A 6,571-nucleotide genomic window follows, 5' to 3' on the forward strand; every position below is an offset into this window, starting at 1 on the left:
ATCATATTTTCTTGACCTAGTAAGAACTCTAGCAGCTGCATTTTGCACTAACTGTAGCTTGTTTATTGAGGATGCAGGACAACCAGCTAATAAAGCATTACAGTAATCTAGTCTTGAGGTCATGAATGCATGAACTAACTTTTCTGCATCAGAAACAGATAGCATGTTACGTAGCTTAGCAATGTTTCTAAGGTGGAAAAAGGCTGTTCTTGTAACATTTGAAATATGATTTTCGAAAGACAAGTTGTGGTCTAGTATAACACCCAGGTCTTTTACAGTAGTGGAAAAATAATTGAGGTTGCTTAACATATGTTAAAAATATAAAGCTCCACATTTAGATTTTTTTTTAAAAGTAACAGGACATCCTTCTAAATTAAAGTTGTATTGTAAGAGGTTTTGTGGGTAGTTTTTTGGACCAATAAGTAATACCTCCGTTTTATCTGAATTTAGTAGCAGGAAATTACACGTCATCCAGCATTTTATATCTTTAAGACACTCTGTCAATTTAGATAAGTTAGTGTTTTCATCTGGTCGTGATGAAATATATAATTGAGTGTCATCAGCATAACAGTGGAAATTAATTCCATGTTTTCTTATAATATTACCAAGTGGCAGCATATATATTGAGAATAGCAGAGGGCCTAACACCGATCCTTGCGGGTGCGGCACTCCATAGTCTACTGACGTTATCTTCGATTTTTCCCCATTTAAACAGACAAAATGATAACGGTCTGATAAGTACGATCTAAACCAGCTTAATGCCTGTCCCTGAACACCAGTGTAGTTTTGTAGTCGATCCAAGAGTATTTTATGATCTATAGTGTCGAACGCAGCGCTAAGATCGAGTAGAACTAGTATTGAGATACAGCCTTGGTCAGAAGCTAAAAGTAAATCATTTGTAATTTTAACTAGTGCAGTTTCTGTGCTATGATGCGGTCTGAATCCTGACTGAAATTTGTCATAGATATCGTTTTCTTGCAAGAAAGAGCACAATTGAGCGGACACAACTTTTTCTAGTATTTTAGACATAAATGGAAGATTTGAAATGGGTCTGTAATTTGCTAGGTTATTTGGATCTAATTGCGGTTTCTTAATGAGAGGTTTTATTACTGCCAGCTTGAATATTTTTGGAACATGACCTAAAGATAAAGACGAGTTAATAATATTAAGAAGAGGCTCTTCCACTACAGGTAACACTTCCTTCAGTAGTTTAGTGGGTATTGGATCTAATAAACATGTTGTTGGTTTAGATACAATGAAAAGTTTATTTAGCTCTTCCTGTCCTATAGTTGTAAAGCGGTGTAGTTGTTCTTGAGGGGCGATAATTGAGGCTGAATCATAAGACACCATAAAAGATTGTACATTTACAATTGTGTTTCTGATGCTTTCTATTTTCTCAGTGAAGAAATTCATAAAATCATTACTACTACACTGTAACGGAATATTTTGTTCTGGTGATGTCTGTTTATTTGTTAGTCTAGCCACGGTGTTAAATAAAAACCTTGGATTATTTTGGTTATTTTCTATTTTTAGAGCCTTTTTATAACGTGACATACGGTCTTTCCACGCGATTCTAAAGACCTCTAAGTTAGTTTGTTTCCATTTACGCTCTAAGTTACGAGTTTCTCTCTTGATAACATGCGTAGCACTGTTGTACCATGGGCCTTTAGTTTTCTCTCTTACCTTTTTTAATCTAATTGGTGCAACAATTTCTAATGTACTAGAGAAAATGGGGCTCAAACTGCTGGTCAATTCCTCTAGTTCATCTGTTTGTTTGGGTTCACTGAGCAGCTGAGATAGATCAGGTAAGCTATTTGAGAATCTATCTATAGTGGTTGGAAGGATTGTTCTGCCTGGTCGATAACGTGGCGCAACATGACAAATTTCAGCAGTACGTATTATACAAGTTACCATGTAATGATCAGTGACATCATCACTTTGCGGTATAATATCTATATCGTTTAGATTGGTTCCATATGATATAATTAAATCTATTGTATGATTTAGACGATGAGTGGGACCACTGACGTTTTGCTTGACCCCAAAGGAGTTTAATAAATCTGTAAACGCAGCCCCTAACGCATCATTTGTGTTATCTACGTGTATGTTAAAATCTCCAACAATTATTGCTTTATCGACATTGACCAATAGATCTGAGAGAAAGTCTGCAAACTCTTTTAGGAAATCAGCATAGGGCCCTGGAGGTCTACATACAGTAGCCAAGGCTAGAGATAATAGGGATTTCTTTCTTACATCTAAGAGTGTAACATTTAGCACAAGTACTTCAAACGAATTAAACTTGTGACCTGTTTTCTGAGTAACATTTAGAATATCTCTATAGATTGTTGCAACACCGCCGCCACGACCGTTCAGACGGGGCTCATGCTTATAACAGTATCCTGGTGGACTACACTCATTTAGACCGAAATAATCATTTGGTTTAAGCCAGGTTTCAGTAAGGCAAAATACATCGAAACTATTATCTTTGACCATTTCATTTACAATAACCGCCTTAGGTGTGAGCGATCTAATGTTTAGAAGACCTAGCTTTAGAAATTGTTTTTGTTCACTGATATTGAGAATTTCTGGTTTAATTACAATAAGATTTTTCCTAGATCCTACAGTAGATTTATTGTTTGGCCTCACTAAACGAGGAATAGACACAGTTTCTATATAATGTTCTACACTACTTATATCAATTAGGTTGGGACAGCAAAGATTGTGATTTGGACTTTGACTTACTAGTCAGATGGTGTGCAACGTCTTGGAGATGTTGTCCGACAGAACAGCCGCTCCAATTCTGCTGGGGTGCAGGCCATCAGCACGGTAGAGCCAAGGTCGCTCCCAGAACAGATTCCAATTATTTACAAAGAGCAGTTTCTGTTCATTACACAATGACATTAACCATTCATTTAGTGCAAATAATCTACTAAACCTTTCCTGTCCTTGTCGGTACGTGGGAAGCGGTCCAGACACGATGATCGATGCCTCAGGCGCTGTGCTGCGTACTGTCTCAATCAGGCTCCTGTAGTCCTTCTTCAGAACCTCCGTCTGCCGCAGCCTGATGTTGTTCACTCCCGCGTGCAGCACAACAGCTCCGACGCGCTCGTCACCGTTCAGGATTTCGGGAACATGTGCAGCGACATCTAGAACACCAGCACCAGGAAAGCAGTGAGTGCGCACATTACCCTTACCTGAGGTAGTACGGACATGACGGACGATGGAACTGCCGATGATCACGGCGTCGTCGCGTTCCGACTCGCAAAGAGGGGAGAAGCGGTTCCGGGTGGAGATCTCGAAGACCGGGAGGGGCGGAGATGTTCTTGCTCTGGTCCTGGCTCGTGTCTTCCGCTGAGGGATCACCCAGGGTCCATGGTGTCCTGTCGGTGCCGGAGTGAACGAAGCCAGGGATGATCGCGTCCTGTGCAGAGAAACACACGGAGTAGACGAGGTCGGCGTCAAAAAGTTACTAACCACTGACTTGTGAGCAACGGCGCGTGATGTTTCAAGCGCTGATCGCCGATCTCGCAACTCGGCTTGCCTCTCTAGCAGACCACGGATCTGCTTCTCCACGGACTCCAGCTCCAACAGCAACGAATGCAGCTCAAATGTGTCCTCACCTGCACTCAGAGGTAACGTTAGACACACATCCGATATATTCGCCATTATAACAGATGAACAGTAAATTAGTAGTGATACTACCAATATCACTACTAATTTAAGACTGAAATCCTGGATATAACCCGTATCCTTTCAGTGAAACGGGTGCAAACGATCGATAGGCGAGAGGCCACGCGTGCAATGCTAGCGGGCTAAAGCAAGGCTATTAGCGGAGATTCGGAAAGTTGGATCTAAGTAGTGATATCAAAGCAATCCGATTGTTTTTTATAAGGAATAGTATCGAAGATAAGTTCACATGCTGTAAAAATAGAAGGTACTTGTTTATAAATGAGTGGTAAAGAAGAAAATCAAGGATTTACGAATCAATTCGACGGAGCTCCAAACACAAACACAAACCACACGCGCATGCGCAAAAATGACTCAGCCATCGTGAGTCAGATCCAGTTCGAGGACTGGTTCGTCACGATAGATCTGAAGCACGCATACTTCCATATTTCCATCCTTCCATGTCACAGGAGGTTCCTGAGGTTCGCTTTCGGGGGCAAAGCGTACCAATATCGGGTTCTTCCCTTCGGCCTAGCTCTCTCCCCTCGCACCTTCACCAAGTGCATGGATGCAGCGCTGGCTCCGCTGAGACTCCAGGGCATCCGTGTACTCAATTACATCGACGACTGGCTAATATTGGCCAGTTCGGGCGAGATGGCAGTTCGGCATCGAGATGTCGTTCTGGCCCACATCAGGTGCCTGGGGCTGAGACTCAACACAAAGTAGAGTGTGTTGACGCCCTCCCAGAGGACTACATTCCTGGGGGTTATATGGGACTCCACGACGATGCGGGCACAAATGTATCCCGCACGCGTGGAGTCCATACGGGCGATGGTCTCCAGAGCGAAGCTAGGCCACAACCTCACTGTAAAGCAGTTTCAGAGACTGCTGGGGCTCATGGCAGCAGCGTCCAGTGTCATACCTTTTGGCCTGCTACACATGAGACCCCTACAGTGGTGGTTGAGAGCCAAGGGGTTTTGCCAGAGGGGAAATCCGTTCCGTATGATCAGGGTAACGCGCAGATGCCTTCGTTCTCTCGTCATATGGAGGGAACCTTGGTTCCTGTCCCAGGGACCGGTGCTGGGAGCATCATGTTGCCGGAAAACCGTTTCAACAGATGCCTCCCTCACTGGTTGGGGCGCGGTCATGGACGGCCGCTTTGCGAGAGGTCTGTGGGAGACCCGGCATTCTTCCTGGCACATCAATTTCCTGGAAATGCTGGCGGTCTACAAAGCTCTGTGGAGTTTTTTCCCGGACCTCCGCGGCCAACATGTCCTTATACGCTCGGACAACATGTCCGTAGTCGCGTATCTGAATCACCAGGGGGGTCTGAGGTCGTGCCCTCTATGCAGACTGGCACACCAGATCCTTCTGTGGTCCCAGGGGAAACTGTCGTCTCTCAGAGCGATGTATGTCCCCGGGGATCAAAATCAAGGGGCAGACGTCCTGTCGAGGCAGTGGCGACTACACCCCGAGATGGTGGAGGCCATGTGCATGAGATTCGGCCCAGTGGAAGCGGATCTGTTCGCGTCTCAAGAGACGTCCCACTGTCCACTGTGGTTCTCTCTCAGGTATCCAGCTCCGTGTGGGGCTGGACGCTATGACGCAGACGCGGCCGAGGCTGCGTCTGTACGCATTTCCCCCGATCGCTCTGCTCTCGGGAGTCTTGGAGCGGGTCCGCCGGGAAGGGATCAGCCTACTTTTAGTAGCACCCCGCTGGCCGACCCGGATATGGTTCTCGGACATTGTAGCACTGCTAGACGGCCTCCCGTGGCAGGTCCCTCTGAGGAGGGATCTGCTGTCTCAGGCAGGGGGTACAATATTTCACCCCCGGCCAGAGCTGTGGAACCTCTGGGTCTGGCCCCTGAGGGGGCTCGGTTCTTAGGGGCTGGCCTGTCAGCAGGTGTTGTCGAGACCCTACTTAGCTCCAGGGCTCCTTCCACTAGGAGACTGTACAGCCTAAAGTGGAATGTGTTTTCCACTTGGTGTAGAGAGCGTGAGGTGGACAGTGGCTTCAGTGCTGGAGTGCTGGAGTTCCTCCAAGATCGTTTCTCCGCCGGTCTTTCCCCATCCACACTTAAGGTGTATGTGGCTGCCATTGCGGCTTTCCACTCACCTATAGGTTCTGGGCCTTTGGGAAAGCACCATATGGTTGTACGTTTCCTCCGTGGGGCTCGGAGGATTAGGCATGCGGCTCACACCAGAGTCCCAACTTGGGACCTGGCGGTGGTTCTTGAAGGGTCGGCTGAGGCCCCCTTTGAACCACTGGAGTCCTGAAGCCTTCAAGGTGGCCTTTCTCCTTGCCATCACTTCTCTGAGGAGAGTGGGGATCTCCAGGCCTTGGCTATATCGCCAACTTGCCTGGAGTTTGCCCCTGGCGGAGTTAAGGCCATCTTACATCCTAGACCGGGCTATGTGCCCAAGGTGCCGTCTAGTGCGGCACGGTCAGTGGTTCTTCAGGCCTTCCATCCTCCAGCTCATGGGACGGCGAAAGAGGGGAGACTTCACCTGCTCTGCCCAGTCAGAGCCCTAAGGGTTTACTTGGAGAAGTCTTCTCAGTGGAGGAAGTCAGACCAGTTGTTGGTGTGCTTTGGTTCACCCAAGAAAGGGCTGCCTGCATCTAAACAGACAATCAGCAATTGGATTGTCCAGGCTATAGCCACGGCTTATCAGGTGCGCAATTTGCCTTCACCTATGGCCGTGAGGGCACATTCCACCAGGAGCATGGCCTCCTCGGTGGCCCTCCTTTCTGGTGTCTCGCTTCAGGAGATCTGCGAGGCGGCCGGGTGGGCCACCCCGCACACCTTCATCCGTTTCTACAGTCTGCAACTGCCCCGTGACGCCTGGCGCCAGAGTGCTCGCATCCTAAGTGTGCCTGGTCTTCCAGCTTCACACTAGGGCGGGC

Source organism: Rhinichthys klamathensis, unplaced genomic scaffold (genome assembly GCF_029890125.1).
Source record: "Rhinichthys klamathensis goyatoka isolate OS25496 unplaced genomic scaffold, OSU_Roscu_1.1 h1tg000691l_1, whole genome shotgun sequence".
NCBI lineage: Eukaryota > Metazoa > Chordata > Actinopteri > Cypriniformes > Leuciscidae > Rhinichthys > Rhinichthys klamathensis.